This window comes from Podarcis erhardii (genome assembly GCF_964252035.2).
Source record: "Podarcis erhardii genome assembly, chromosome: 7".
Lineage (NCBI taxonomy): Eukaryota > Metazoa > Chordata > Lepidosauria > Squamata > Lacertidae > Podarcis > Podarcis erhardii.
In genome coordinates this window covers 68,060,906-68,077,595 of record NC_138511.1, presented here as the reverse complement: position 1 = coordinate 68,077,595, position 16,690 = coordinate 68,060,906, and the positions used below count along the sequence as shown (strand labels likewise).

Below are 16,690 nucleotides of genomic sequence, written 5' to 3'. Positions count from 1 at the left end.
ATATTGAATAATGTTGAATGAGTTTGCACAATATGCATATTTAACATGAGAGCTTATCACTCTAAAGAACCTTTGCTGCAGCAGGGATTTCAGTAGCCCAGCATTGGAAAAGTTTGAAAAAATATACGTTTGTCCTTGTAGTTATGGTTTTTGAGGAAGGAATAACACATACGGTACATTTGTGTGTCTCCAGAGGAATGGAGGCCCAGAACAATTCCACTTCAGCTGGGGGAATTTTATTTCCTCTGCTTTGGACTTAGATGCTCCACATTCACCATCTAAGCCAGCTTGGGAAATATTGGTGTCTTGATGCTGTGTGAGTATTCCTTTTTTGTTTTTGTATGGGGTACAATGTAATGCCCTGCTACTGTACTTTTGGGTTGTCAGAAATAAATTTTAAAATGCTTTTTAAAAAAAGATTTTGCACATTATTATTATTATTATTATTATTATTATTATTATTGATTACCAAGGTCTTGGGTAAGGTTACAACATGAAAACGCAATATTAAAAACAACTTGCAATTTACTTACTTACTATGTGTATTTAAAGTTTATATAACGTTTGTATATTTATGGACAGATGAATTTAGTCTTAGTTATTTGCATTTAATGATTGAAAACACGCACACACACGATCAATACATAGAGATAGAGATCTATACACACACACCCCTGAAATATATAAAATAAACAAATCAGTCCCTGTACGGGCTGGAGAAGGGTTTTTAATTTGCCCAGGGAAGGCAAAACAAAATCCAAATGTGCTGCCCACCCCATGCCACCTTCAGAAAACAAGCTCTTCCCATCTTTGTGGAAGGAAAGCAAGTGCAAAGCTGCATCTAGACGGGCCCTTAGGCAGAGTCTGGATCTGCAAGTAGTGAAGGAATGCAGGCAAGGCACCCAGGAGAGGGTTGGGGTGGGAGAGCGCATCTCTTAATCCGGAGTGACAGGGACATTAGAGACACCTGCCACCGACAGCCCTGGGTTAGTAGGACAGTGGGAAGCAAGTGAGGAATGGTTGGCGCTGGGTCGGGGGGAGGTTAGATATATATAAACATGCAGAGACAATAACATTGCCAGGGGTTTCTTCTCTCAGACACACACTGAAGAACCACGGCTGTTGTCTAGGGGATATTTCTCGTACAACCAATAACTGGGGCACATTGCAGCAATAAAACAATATATTTGTAGCCTTCTGTCTTGTTGCTTATTTGTGGGTTTTGAAACTGCATTTATTGTGGAGTGCCATTGATTGACCCCCACACTGGAAAAGGGATATTGGGGGATTCTGATGAAAATGGAAGCAAAAATTGCTGATATTTGCTTATTCATCCCATGTCTAGAACAGAAATCAATCCAGCAAAACAGGATTGGCATTTGCTCTCGTTGCTTTCAGTCTGCAAATAATATGTAATTGATTGCGTTTTCTTCCCCTGTTTGCACTGTGGGACCTTTGTGCTGAAATGAACGGGGAGGAATAATATAATGGCAATGTAATTTATGTAATTAATTATGAAAGTCAGTACTTTCACCGGTGGACAGCGAGACGAGTAACTTAGTTTTTTGTTGGAAAATGAGCTGCAGTGGAATGGAAACAGAGTTCCACGCAACAAATACAGGGTAGAACAGAAATTGATTTCTTCTTGCATCTCTACCCTGGAATATTTTGATCAGGGCTGGCTGCAGGATTTGGGGAGCCCTCAGTGGACCCCCTAGCCTGGAAGAGGCAGGACAGTCAAACTGAGATTTCATCTATGCTGCAATTGAGATTCTTGGGTATTCCGTGCAAGGTGGAAAGGGTACAAACATTAGGGTACTGGCCCCTTTACTGGGCTTGTAGCCCAAGCAAATAACCAAGCTAGCCACCCTCTGGTGATGACCCTGTTTTTCAATAAAGGACAGGTAAAAAATATTATAAATATTTTTTTTAAAGTAATTTTGTCCCATGGGATCTCCATAACGTCATTGCAGCACAAAACAGGCATTTCTGTAGTCATAAATGGTAGAGTTGGAAGGGACCATGAGGGTCATCTAGTCCAACCCCTACAATGCCCAACATGTCAGGATAAAGAAATGCATTTTAAGTGGACACTTTACCCTGGTATATGCATTTTGGGTACACACTGCTTGGCCAGAGAAGTGCATTATGAAATTCAGAAAAGTGCAAATTTCAAATTTCATTGTTTCGGAAACTGCAAATTAGGCTAAGTTTGTTTTTAGAATGTGAACTGACTCAAATTTCTCCCCTACCATCTGCCCACTTACCAGGCTGTCCCGTCAGGTCAGTGCTGCTGTGTCATGTCTCCTGCTGGACGGGAACACGTGCCTAAGAAAGAATAGCAGGAAGACAAGCAGAAAGAGGCTTGGTTACTACCCAGAGATACTAAATCTCATGCCCTACACTGTCATAGCCCCTCCAAGGGACAAGCACTTAGCACACCGGCATCCATCAATATCAGAGTCCTTGCAGACAGGTGGGAATCCTTATGTCAAGACTCATAACACAGGTGACCCAGATGATTGTCCCATTCCTTTAATGGACATTGCAAAGAACATTGCAAGTCTGCATTGCATTTACTGAGCATTTGATTGTCTTGCACAAAGTTCACGCAGAAGGTAGATTATACCTGGCCTTTATGGAGCATTTGTTCTGATTTGTTTGTGAGGTCATAGAACCTTGCAATCTGGTCATTATAAGGACAAATTTTTAAGAATTGGTGCCTGAGTTTGATCTTCATTTTCCTCTTCCTATCCCTTTCCCCTTCTGTGTCATGTGTTTGGTTTTTTTTTAACTTGAGAGCCTGTGGGCAGAGACCAGCTTGGTTAAATTGACTGTATGTAAGCCACTCTGTGAGCCTTTTTAGAGTGGGGTACAAATGCTCTAAATAAGTAAATAATAATAAATATTAATAATAAGCATTTGTTCTGCATTCATCCTGAATTGCTTGCAGGGGGCTTGTAAGTCTTCCTGTTGTTAATTAATTCCACACTTTCCGATTCACTTCCCTGTCACTTTCCAAACTACAAAAAGTCCTTTTTTAAGAAAGGTACGTTTGTTGTGCTAGGGCAACAGAGTCTTTTAATCCACTCTGAAGGCACAACCCTAAGGTTCTGGTATTCACTTGGATCCCTCCTGCAAAATACTGAAGGTTGTATCCAAACTTGTGCAGATAACATGTTCCACGAGCACAAGGATTTCTGCTTCTGCAACAGGACTCTCCCATTTCTCCCCCTCCCCCAGTGCACCCACTAAATCTGTTCTATGTTTTTAGCTGTTCTGATTTTTATCTGTAAGCCGCCTTGAGTCCCTGTCAGGGGAAAAGGCAGGGTATAAATGTACACACAACAAGTGTGCCCCATCCCTCAGGACCAGATCTTGGTTCGGCACAAAGCACACTTGGAAGGAGAAGACAGCATGTGCTCCTTTGATACTGCCCTGACCGTCTGGGTCCTGGGAGGTAACCAGGTTCGATCTCTGGCTGTGGAATATGGCAGGCATAAGACTCAGCCTTGTGCTCAAATCCCAGGAGGGTTAAGGGGGCCAAGCCACTTATTTGTTATACTGTACTTCCTTACTGTTCTTAGGATACACAGGAAGGCTCACAGCCTGGATAGCTCAGTTGGTTAGAGCGTGGTGCTGACAGTGCCAAGGTTGCAGGTTCAATCCCTGTATGGGACAGCTGCATATTCCTGCATTGCAGGGGGTTGGAGTAGATTATCCTCAGGGTCCCTTCCAACTCGATTACTCTATTCAAGGGTTCCCTGTGTTACCCAGGACGCGGGTGGCGCTGTGGGTTAAACCACAGAGCCTAGGGATTGCCGATCAGAAGGTCAGCGGTTCGAATCCCTGCGACAGGGTGAGCTCCTGTTGCTCAGTCCCTGCTCCTGCCAACCTAGCAGTTCAAAAGCACGAAGTGCAAGTAGATAAATAGGTACCATTCCGGCGGGAAGGTAAATGGCGTTTCCGTGCACTGCTCTGGTTTACCAGAAGTGGCTTAGTCATGCTGGCCACATGACCCGGAAGCTGTATGCCAGCTCCCTTGGCCAATAAAGCGAGATGAGCGCCGCAACCCCAGAGTCGTCGACAACTGGACCTAATGGTCAGGGGTCCCTTTACATTTACATTTACCTGTGTTACCCACTGTCCCATTTCGCGATCAGTGCATGCAGAGAGAGGCTGTTATGTGCAAGTAAGGAAGAGATACAGTTTTTATTCAGGGAAGCAACAGTACAGGCTTAGTAGCAGTTGCTGCCACCTTCTGAGTTACCTGCCTCCCTGCACTGCCTACTGCCCTCCCCAGCCTCCACTGAGACCCTCCACTTTGCCAGGAATTGGGGGGGGGGAGCTGGGTGATTTGCCGTAAATTGGCAAGGCTTTGCAACTCCCAGGTGTTCAACTGCAACAACAAAATGACTCCCCCACCCACCCAATGCTTCCTAAATTAAGCTGCTGAAATGACAAAAAATAAAATAAAATGGTTGGAAAACCAGGAGTGGATTTTTGTGTGTGGCAGGATTGCAAGCTCAGCCCTGGTGCTCAAGGGCACCCTCTTTCTTAATTCTAAGTGTATGTTTTCCCTATCTTTCCTCTTTTTGCACCTGACTCCAGCCAATGGACCTCAGGATTCCAGCAAAGAAACTGGAGAGTTGACCACACAAGCTTCAACGGAGCTTGTTCTACAGCATAAGCATTCTCAGCCTTTTCCAGGTGGCTTGTTTATTGAGCACCCATCCTGATTGGGTTGAAAAGTTTGCAGAGAGGTGAGACAAAAGGCACTTCCAGATGGTTGCTGTTTCAAAATGGGATTCAATCACATACTGCCTGCTTGGGGGCTCCCCATCTGGTTGATTCCTGTGAAAACACAATGCTGGACTAGATGGGTCATTGGCCTGATCCAGCAGGCTCGTTCTTATGTTATTTTTCTTATTTAAGATATCCTACCCTCCAAGATTTCTCCAATGAAAATAGGGACATTCCAGGATCTAATCTGAAACCGGGGCGGCTTCTGTAAATCTGGGACTGTCCCTGGAAAACAGGGGCACTTGGAGGGTCTGAGACAGCTGTTAGGTTACTTTTCTCACAGAGAGGCTTGTTATGCCCAGTTATTTTGCATTTAAAGGTAAATGGACCCCTGACCATTAGGTCCAGTTGTGGATGACTCTGGAGTCGTGGCGCTCATCTCACTTTATTGGCCGAGGGAGCCGGCATTCAGCTTCCGGGTCATGTGGCCAGCATGACTAAGCTGCTTCTGGTGAACCAGAGCAGCGCACGGAAATGCCGTTTACCTTCCCGCTGGAGCGGTACCTATTTATCTACTTGCACATTGACGTGCTTTCGAACTGCTAGGTTGGCAGGAGCAGGGACCGAGCAACAGGAGCTCACCCCGTCGTGGGGATTCGAACTGCCGACCTTCTGATCGGCAAGTCCTAGGCGCTGTGGTTTAACCCACAGCGCCACCTGCGCCCCTATTTTGCATTTAGGCACCTTAAATTGTTTGCTCACCGGTTTTCTCATGTCTATGCCCAAACATGTGACTGTGCAATCTTGAGGGCTGCTGATTCCACACACTGCTGGCTCCCAAGAGCTGGAGTGAAGTCAATGTGCCTTCCATTCATCCCTACCCCCACAAAAGCAGCAGCAGCAGCAGCTCCAGACTCCCTGCTCTGGGCCCTCTGCCGAGTTTGCTCTGCTCTCTGTTTTGCCACCAGGCCCATTTGCCGGCCAGGCAATTGTCACCCCCGATCTTTCTCTCCTGACGGCTGGTCTGTGAAATTGTTTTCCATGGTGGGTGCCTTAACACAATGGGAGCAAAGAACGATGGACCGAATTGGACGTGTTGTGGCTCAAGGGCGTTGGGCGCCCTTCAAAGCGGCCCAAAGGGCAAGGGGTGGGGGTGAGAAGGAAGATAGAGACCTCTGGGGAAGCCAGGACCAGCCAAGCCCACCACAGCTCTTTAACCCTTCACTGAGCAGTAACAAAGAGAGGATAGAGACTGATGGAGACTGACGCGTCTGTCTGTCGTTTGACATGCCGTCCTGTGCCTCTGATGGCAAACTGGTTAACTGTATTCTAAAAGGCAAACCTTTTCAGACCGAGGCCCCCATTCCCTTCTGGGCAACATTCCAGGGGCCACGTGCCAGGGGTGGGAAGGACCAGAGGAAAAAGTGGAAAGAGCAAAAAAGAGAGAGGGGGGAATTTATCACTGTGCACTAAGCCAGTTTCTACACACACACACACTCCTGTCTGTCCTCCATCCAGACAAGCAAAAATGCACCATCAGGGTTCAAGGAGATATTCCAGTGCAGCAGACCCAGGAAGGGCTGTGGCCTGAGGAGCGGGATTGTGGCCTGGGAGAGTCCAGAGGGCCTGTTACAGTAGGCTAGTTTTTGCACAGACTCACATTCCCCTTCTCTGCTCCAATTCCAGGTCAGCAAGAGGCACTAAGTTGAAGAATGCATTCCACCCAAGTAAAATCTCTCAAGGAGGATGCGAAGCCAAGCCAGTGAGGCTGTGTAGCTGAGAAGGGTCAGTTTGCGCCTGGGTTACTTCACTCCTTTCGTAGATGCATTGTTGGAGAAAGGGGTATCTATTTTCAAGCCTTTTTCAGCCAGAACTCACCAGAATCGGTTTCGGCACCTCTCAGGTGGGCGCCATTGTCATTATAAGAGAACAAGGGTTCATGGTGAGTTCCAGCACCTCTTTTTCTAGAAAAATAGCAATGTTCTTTAAAAATAATATATAAGTATAAATTTGTTTTCTGGAGATATGGAGAGTTAGAGATTGCTCTTACTTACCACCTCCCCCTCTTTCTCACCCCTTGCTTGTCTTTTTCCTTATTCTTCCTACTTATCTGATCAAAAACAAATATCTGGGTTTCCAGTTATTCCACAAGCCCCAAGGCTGCTAATATCTGAGCCATAATTTAATTATTAGATATCCCTTTCCCTCCTAGTGTTTTCTGCCTCCCAAAAGGACATCAGGGCTGTTGTTTTTCTTCCTTTATAGTTTTTGCTCTCATGTCAGCTACTGTTCTCCTCCATTTCCTCTGCAGTTTGTTATTCTTGTAGATCATGACAAATCTTTATAAACTACTGACAGGGGCTTGTGCTAAACTAACGTTTACTCAGAAAAAAGTGTTGAAATTAATGGATCAGGACCATGGACTTCAATAGGTCTACTCTGAGTAAATGTTCATTGGCTACAACCATGGGAATGGGGAGATGCTGGGAGCTGAATGGAGTGACTCTCCTAGGAGGAAAGGATGCAGCATCTGGGACTTTTCAAGTTAGAGGAAAAGCAAGTACGAGGCAACATTGCAGAAGTTTATAAAATAATGCATGGCATGGAGAAAGCAAGTAGTGGAGACAAGCTCCCCCCCCCCCTCTGTCAAAACAGTAGAACTTGGAAGATTTGGAACAGATAAAAGAAAGTCCTTCACACTGCACATGGTCAAATTATACAGGTCACTTCCACAAGAGGCACTGATGGCCACCAACCTGTATGGGTTTAAAAGAGGATTAGACAGATTTGTGGAGGATAAACCTGTCAGTGACTCCTCAGCTGGAGGCAGCAACGCTTCTGAATGCTGCAGAAGAGGAGAGTTGTGCTCAGATCCTTCTTGCAGTTTCCCCACAGGCATCCAGTTAGCCACTGTGAGAACAGGATGCTGGACTAAGATGGGCCAATGTGGGACCTTCTTTAGTGCCGAGCTATAGCCCTACTTAGAAGAACACTTCTCCTCCTGGACCAGCCTGCATCAGGGGTAGCCAGTGCAGTTCCCTCAAAATGTTAATAAAATCATAGAATCGTGGAGTTGAATGGGACCTCCAAGGGCCATCTAGTCCAACCCTCTGCAGTGCAGGAATCTCAGCTGCATTGAGCACCCATGACAGATGGCCATCCAACCTCTGCTTAAAAAGGAGAATCCACGACCTCGCAAGGGGGTCCGTTCCCGCTGTCAAACAGCTGTTACTGCCAGAAAGTTCTTCCTGATGTTTAGTCGGAATCTCCTTTCTTGCAACTTGAAGCCATTGTTGTTGTTGGACTCCAACTCCCATCAGGCATGATAGAAGCTGCAGCTCAGCAAAATCTGAAGGGCATTGGTTGGCTGTGTGTAACCTGAGGCAAAGCGGGAAGAGGAAGATGAACTGGACTACCCTTCCCGATCAGAGTTCCTTGACTCACAATCGGCTGAGCAAACTTCTCCATTTTGTAACTGCCGCCCCAATCAGGAAGCAGTGAACCAGCCCCACCCTTAAGGAAAACCATGACTTTTCCAACATTGTGAATCCAATCTGGTGCAGCAGTTAAGTGTGTGGGGCTAGGGCTGAGGCTGCCTCACCCTTGCCAGCCATGAAATCTGATTGGATTACCTTGAGCCATTCCCCATCTGGCAGCCTGGCCTACCTCACAGGATTGTTCTGTCACAAGATAAAAAAGGAAGCTTGAGAGAACCACCCCACGATACCTTCAGGTACATAGAAAAAAGGCGAGCTCAAATTGCAGTAAATAAACCCATACAAAAGTTCCATTTCTACCTCACAGACCACGTGGCGCTTTTCAGAGCAGAAACCACGCTGGCCAAAGTCTAATCTGATGACACAGAAATAACCAACTGTGGTCTCAACAACAAGTGTATTGCCTTCACTTTCATATCACAGCCTGTTTCCTGCTAGTGTGTGCTGGTCTAAAATGAAATAGGTGGGAAATAGTGTAGCTCTGTTGCCTGTTGTAGCTGCCCCATCATCTGTTTCTGCAATTAATATTTTTTTTAAAAAACCCATTGTACTAGCCAAAAGCCATGGCAAATCCATACAACCACAAGCCGCTTAAAATATAACTCAAACAACTGCAAATAAAAACAGGAACCATAAATTAGGAAGGTGACAATAACAGGGAAACCACCAGGGATACAGTAACTCAGTTACTTCTTCCTAACCTTTTTTTGCCTTCAGAGCAAAAAAGGGCCACTTTATGCGCCACTACAGCACTGTTGTCACTCAGCAACCAGTGGACCCTCTCTGTCAGGGAGAGCTGATTTCCTGTCCAAAGGGGGGGTCTTAGAAAGAGCCTCGTTGGATCTGCATATAAAGGACAAGTTATCATACAATGGGAGATATATTCTACCTGGGGCTGCCCACAAATATAGAGTCTGTGTGCACTTGAAATCACAACTCTATAAAAGCAGTTCTTAATGAGGCAGGCAAGAGTTTGGTCAAATAGCAAGATCTGACATGCTCTGTTTTCAAAAGGAGAAAAATTGGTGGTTCAAATCGATTGCAGGTCCCTTCTGGATTCTATCCATAAGAGCTAGTCCCTTAGCTGACACTTATCCACGTTCAAGTCCTGAAAACAATAATAGTCTAGAATACTTTGACCATTTGAATTCCACAGATGGCTAGTCCTCAGTTCCACAGAGCACATAGCCAGGAGATGCTCAATGGGTAAAGAAGTGAGCCTTTTCAAGTAGTTTAACTGGGTGCAAGCTGCTCTGGCGTTATACGTGTCCCACCTAGCTTCAGTGCGTAAAAGAGATGCTGACACTCCTGTAGGTAAGGAGAATAATCTGCTAATAAACTGAGTCTGCACTATTTCTAACCCTTTAATGGAGTTCAAGTTGTGGCCCCAGATTTCAGCTCCATACAACATTTGAGGGATCATTTTGCTATTGTAATTTTTCAGTGCAGGTTTGAATAGCTAACCACCCTCATTATAGTAAAATTTCATCAGTGCCCCTATTGGCTTTCTATGTGTCGACTTTCACTGCCTCAATATGCCAGTTCCAAGGCAGATATTCACTAAAGAGTATCCTAAGGTATATAAAAGATCAGATCTGCTCTAAATCATGATGATCCCCATGCTCCATTTAAATCTAATACTGTGTTTACCGAAAATCATGATTTTGGTTTTGGAGAGGCTTTCATGCTTACAATAGGAACTGAAAGCAGCCAAAAGATTTTTAAGGTCCAGGTGAGAAAGAGGAAGAAGAACTGTGTCTTCTGTGAATTTTTTAATTCCTAATTACTGGAGAAGGGGAGTAAACTTGGGCTAAATAAGGTACCAAGTCATTAATATAGAACTTAAAAAGACTGGGGGCCCCAACCCAGCCTTGTTTCAATGCTCGAGTCGATTTGAAAGCTTCAGACACACCACCCTTAAGATCTACTCTAACCTTCATTTCCATGTCACTGTAAAGTTCTCAAATCAGTAACAGAAGTCTGTAGCCGTTGCTGGCTTTAAGTAGTCTCTCCCACACTCTGCTTCACTTAATAGAATCAAAAGCAGCAGAGAGATCAATGAAGGCGGCATACAGAGTGTTCTTAATGTTTTCGGTATATTTCCTAATGATGTGCATCAATGTGAAGCATTGATCGATAGTACTGTATCCTCTAAGCCCTGCTTGGTGTTCATGAAAAATATTATTAGTGTGCAGCCAGTCTGATAATATATGAAGGAGATGTCACAGATAAAGCTTGGAGGAAATGTCTGGTAGCCTAACTGAGCAATAGTTCTGTGGATCATTTCTATCCAACTACAAGAAAAAACTACAAGAAAAAAGATTCCACCTAAACATTAGGAAGAACTTCCTGACAGTGAGAGCTGTTCGACAGTGGACTTTGCTGCCAAGGAGTGTGGTGGAGTCTCCTTCTTTGGAGGTCTTTAAGCAGAGGCTTGACAACCATATGTCAGGAGTGCTCTGATGGTGTTTCCTGCTTGGCAGGGGGTTGGACTCGATGGCCCTTGTGGTCTCTTCCAACTCTATGATTCTATGATTCTATCCCCTTTTTTGAAAATTAGGACAATGGTCCTCATCTTCCATCCAGAAGGGATTTGGGCCGTGCTATTTATGAAAGTAAATAAACCTTCCAAGATGGGTATCCAACTTTCCATGTGGTGCTTAAAAAGCTCAGGAGGCAACATATCTTCTTCACCTGGCACTTTAAAAAAAATTCAAACCTTCAATGAGGGATTTAATTTCCTTATTCTATACCAGTTGCCATTCAGTAAGTTTAACAAATCTTTACTTGCAACTGTTTAGTGGGGTTGCCCTGAATGGTCACTAAATACGTTAGAGAAATGCTTAACCCAGCCTGCAGCCAGAATTATGGCTTCTTAAGATGATGTCTCTTCCAAGCCTTGGGATATCTCTGTAATGGCTTCCTTCCCTCCCTGAAATATACTCTTTTTAAAAATAAAAAATAAAAATTTATTAACCGGCCAATCAAATCAAATTAAATCACATCACATAAATTCCGAATTACAAAGCCGAATTTTAAATTTTGTTGGGGGGACCCATATTTCAAGATCCGAAGGGGGATTCTGATCATCTTCTTGCTACTGCGTTAATGTCCAAATCAATCCAAATCAGTCCAAACAGAGTTCATAATTCTATCCAGTCTTGTCTTGCTGTTTCCACATCACATCTTGTTCATATATTTTCTCTTTTTTCTTTATGATCTCTTCTGATAGTCTCCTTAAGCCGATAAACACCAATAATAATCCTGTGTGAATTTTTCCGTTCTTCCAATCCTCAAATCGAGATGGTTTCCATATATCATCACCTTCATAGATAACATCGCTCTTTCCATCATGCAAAACTGTCGCTCTTAAGTCCCCTCTGAGAGGTTTCACCCACAATGTATAAACAGCTCTATTTCTCTCTTTCTCCTCCCAGACTCAAGACCTCCGACAGAACTTCCCAATATGGCGACGGCATTTTTAACTGCGTCATGCTTTGGTTCGAAAGTTTATCTCCACACAGCCTTAAATCCACAGCTTAAGTCCTTAAAACGACATTTCTGTCTCGTGAGGGGAGGGGATTCTTGTTTAATCACATAAGAAAAGAAAGGAAAGTTTTTTCCCCTCCCCCAACAGTCATTTGCCATACCGTATCTTGGCGTATCTTCTCATGTTTTATTCTTGTCTTGTTTTATCAGAGATCTCTTCTGTTAGCAATCTTTACTCCCCCTCCTTCCTTGAAATATGTGCATTCCTTCATCCAAGTTGTTTCTTTTGAAGTTCTTGCAGCTAGTGGCGCGGATCAGGGACGGCGTCCAGGAGCGCCGGAATCCCACAGGAGGGCTTTGTGCCTAGTGCCCCCATCCCCACAAATTTGGGGGTGGTATAGGGCACAGCAGGCAAGGGCAGTCCTCCCCACCATCCTGGGGGGGGTAGGGAGGCTAATTACTCCCATCATAGCCTCCAAATTACCTCGTGTGGGTCGGAGAGATGTTATTGTTAGCCATCTTCCGATGCGCCCCCTAGTGGCCCCCCTCCCTGAAATATACTCGGGGGCGAGAGTGGATTTCATGCTCTTTATTCAGCTCATAGTGGTGAGGAGGAATGAAAGTCCCCCCCCCCCAGTATCTGCTTTATATACATTATTTACACAATGGACTGCACGTGATTGGCTAATTCTGGAATTCTCCTGTAGGCCAGTCAGATTGTGGATTCACTTCCATCTGGATCTGGATTGGGTGGCTCCTGCAGACCAATCATAATGCTGCATTGTTCTAGGGCCAATCAGACTGCTGCATTTTGGATCCTATTTAACTCAGTACATGACACTCCCCCAGGTTCCCACAAACCCTTCTATGTTTTCACAAGGTGACATAAGTTCTGAGCAGTGTTGGCTCGTACTGTCCCACTAACCTCAGTCTGCCCTCAGCCAGCCCCCACATGACCATAAAGCATAAATCTAACTTGCCAGCTAGTCCAGGACAAGTGACTTAGACCTTACCCAATCTAGAGCTTCACTCCCCTGACTTAAAAGTTACCCTTCTCATCATCAGTGAATCCATCAAGAACCGCCCTGAGATCTTTGGATGAAGAGTGCTATATAAATCAAATGAATGAATGGATGAAACCTTTAATCCACATCAAATCCCCATGTATATATTAAAAATCCCCCAAATAACCAATAAATACAAAAGATTAAGCCAATAGTTTTCTGAGCCATGGTCACACCTGGGTCATAAGGCTGAATATCAACAGGGAATGTTTTTGCCAGGTTTTTGGAAGTGTACATTTTTGACACAGAAGAGGAGTTTGGGGACACCATAAAATATTCCCCCAATAACCCTCCAAAATGTTCTATGTACAGCATTTTGCTATCCGCCCGTCCATTCGTCCCTCTCAAATAGTTGCTACTTTGGAACCATGTTTGCTTGTTTCAAACCAGCATTCTGATCCAAGCAACTGCCCGGACTCCCCTGCAACACACACAGACGGAGGATCCTTATTCAGGCAAATAACCAGACAGAATCAGCAGCAGACACAGTGCTCGGAAGTCATGATTCAGGAACCCAGGAGCGCAGCAAGAAGTTCAGAAGTGAACAGAAGAAACAAAGATGTCCCAGCAAGTTCCCCCACCCCTCTCGCCAAGCATTTAAAGGCAAGACATCACACGTTCACTTGTGAGACTCTCTCGCCTTGTGGGAATATCAGGTTTGTGATCACACACTCTGCCAGTCACCCAGTCACTGCCACTTCTTGTTCTGCCTTAGTTTATCCGTTTTAGTTATTTTATGTATTGTTTGTTTTTAATAGTTTTGTAGCTTTCAGCTGTACTTCATCTACAATTTTATTCTGTGCAATGTTTAGAGACCTCTTTGATTAATGTCGTTTATAAAGCTCTCCCTCTCTCCTCCTCTGAATGCAAGACTAGAATAATTGAAATATGAGATGATGCCTCAGCAATCCAGAAAGAGACAAGGCAATTTGTACAAGAGATCTAGCTTTCAGCAGCGAGATACCCTCAAGAGGTCCAATGTGCTAAGGTAAAATTCACCTTCTCCACAGGAGCTGGCTCAGTTTCTCATTTCAGCTTGTATCTTACTTCATAGGGATATGCAGGGATTTAATAATGTAAACTGGACCCTAGATTGGAAGTCAGTAGGCAACTGCCTGGAAAGATAATGTAAACACTTGATAGCAATTGAGGTGAAATTTGACTAGGCCTCAATCTGCACTATAAATTTAAAGCTGTGTCTTTGGCTAACCCCGCCCCGCCCCGCCGCCCAAATTGTAATGTGTTAAGAGTGCTGAGAGTTGTAGGAGATTCCCATCTCCTTAAAAGAGCTACAGTTGTCAGCATTCCCTGAAAAGAGAGATTGACTGTTAAGCGACTGTGGGAAGAGTTGGAGAAGGGGGGGGGCGTGTCAGATAGGAAATTGATATTTATTTGTATTTGTTTTTGTGTGTAACTTTGTATTAATGTAACATTTTTATCGTGTATCTTTGCAATATTTTGTTTAAAGTTGGCTGTTGTTGCTTCCGTTTTTTTGTGCACTGCTTATCAATATATTGAATTTATTAAACAGCATAGAAATTAAATAATCAGTCAATCAGTAGTAGCTCTGTGGGGGGAATGGGCAGTTCTCCTAACTGTCAGCATCCTTTAAAAAAAAACTACAGTTCCCAGTATTCTTTGGGAGTAGCTACAACTGCTTAAAGTGGTACAATACTGTTCTAAATGTACAGTGGTAAGGTAAAGGTAAAGGGACTCCTGACCATTAGGTCGAGTCGTGACCGACTCTGGGGTTGTGGCACTCATCTTGCTTTATTGGCCGAGGGAGCTGGCATACAGCTTCCGGGTCATGTGGCCAGCATGACTAAGCCGCTTCTGGCGAACCAGACCAGCGCACGGAAACGCCATTTACCTTCCCACTGGAGCGGTACCTATTTATCTACTTGAACTTTGATGTGCTTTTGAACTGCTAGGTTAGCAGGAGATGTTAAGTACTTAATTCGTTCCGGAGGTCCGTTCTTAACCTGAAACTGTTCTTAACCTGAAGCACAACTTTAGCTAATGGGGCCTCCCGCTGCTGCCGCTGCTGCCAGAGCATGATTTCTGTTCTCATCCTGAAGCAAAGTTCTTAACCTGAAGCACTATTTCTGGGTTAGCAGAGTCTGTAACCTGAAGCGTATGTAACCTGAAGCGTATGTAACCCGAGGTACCACTGTATTGGGGAGATGGGTCCTTAGACCAGATAGTCTATCAAATAGAGGACTGTCCCCTGTAAAATAGGATACTTTGCCCCTGTGGGAAACAGGCTATTGAGCTACACCAGGGTTGAGGAACTTCCTTCATTCAAGGGCTGCATTTCCCCTTATGGGGACCAAGACATGCCGGTGATGGGCAAAGAAAAGAGGTGGATGGAGCAATAGATGCGTTTCTTACTTTCGTACAGTTGGCTATTTTTCAGACCCCACCCCTTCTCCAACCTCTATCCAGGCAAGCAAAAGGCATCATCACAGGTCAAGGCACAGAAAGAGAGCATAGAGCAGGGTCAGTGAGGGTGTGGCCTGGAGAGGATCATGAGGGCCAGATGAGATGTCTGGGGGCCACATTCAACTCCCAGGCCTGAGGTTCCACACCGCTGGACTAGACAGTCCTATGTTCCAGCAGGGCCTCTCTTATGTTCTAAATACTCTGGGCAATCTCTAGTTCACACGGGGGCACGCTGATTTGATTTGATATTTTTATAAAAATTAAAAATGCATCCTCAGCTTCTTCCCCAAATACAAAAACAGGAACTAAGAGCAATTTGAGGCTGTTAAGTATTTTTGGGTGGGATTCAACCACATACTGGTCAATTTAAGTTTGTGTATTTACAGTTGATTGGGAGGTCTTGCACAATGGACACACTTCCCCAAAACACTAGACTTTTTATACTACGGAAAATGATGGGAAAATGCACCAGAGAGCAAAGGATCACTGAATGTCATTGAACCTCCCCACAAACAAATGAGAAGGGTTGTCGTTAAATAACCAACGTCGTCTGCCCTCCATGCACACAAATCAGGATGGTGTTGCTCCATTGACAGGTTGCCTGGAAGCACCCTAAAACAGAGAAAGTGTCTTAGAAAATACAGCTGCTGCTATGCTAGGACAAGTGCGAGGAACCTTTGGCCTGCCAGATGTTGCTGAACTACAACTCCCATCATCCCTTGCCATCGGCCATGCTTGCTGCGACTGATGGGAGGTGCAGTTCAGCAACATCAGGTGCACCAAAGCTTCTCCACTCCCGTACCAGGACTCTGTATACTGGGAGACCTGGGTCACATCAATGCCATACATTTGAAGCCCCTGGGAAAGCCAGGTGGAGTGAACGTGATGGCGCCAAGTCTCAGACCTCTTGCTCTTTTGAACCAAAGGCAAGGCTGGTTACTTTTGCTGTGACTCACAGCCCAACTTTCACTTCTGCACAGTCACTGGCTGCAATCGGCCCGGAGCTGCATTTCTCAGAACACAAGAGGAAGCTGGGATGTATATGGTGAGGCTGCAGATCCCAAAGCGGCTGCCCTGGGCTGCGAGACATTGGCTTCTCTACAGCCCCACAGGCTCTGAGTGGGATGTTTTAGCGGAAGGGGCACCTGTGTGACTGTCTCTCTACTCCCTATTCTGTCCCTCAAAACTTGGATAGAAGCTTTAGGCTGTAATCCTGCTAGGCAAAGATGCGGGCTGCAATCCCATGCACAATGTAGGAGGTAGAATCTATTGAGCTTAATAGGACTTACTTGGAAGTAGATAAATGCATTCAGGCTTGCAGCCTTTCCACGCATTGGAAGCGCAACAGCGGTGATCACTCCGTGCCCAACTTATGGGTTAATTCTGCGCGTGTGAAAGTCAACTAACCAAGAGGGGGACTGCAGAAGGGCTGGAAGTGATGCTTAGCTGCCAAGC

General features: G+C 44.9%; 1 protein-coding gene across 3 annotated transcripts in view; it reads right to left on the bottom strand.

Annotated features, from left to right (window-relative positions):
• FGR (FGR proto-oncogene, Src family tyrosine kinase) overlaps positions 1-16,690 on the bottom strand; it is a 53,400-nt gene that overhangs the window by 15,209 nt on the left and 21,501 nt on the right. For all 3 annotated transcript variants that reach the window (XM_081869142.1, XM_081869140.1, XM_081869141.1), the window contains exon 2: positions 2,268-2,328. The gene's annotated coding sequence lies outside the window, so the exon portion shown is untranslated. The remainder of the gene's footprint in view (positions 1-2,267; positions 2,329-16,690) is intronic.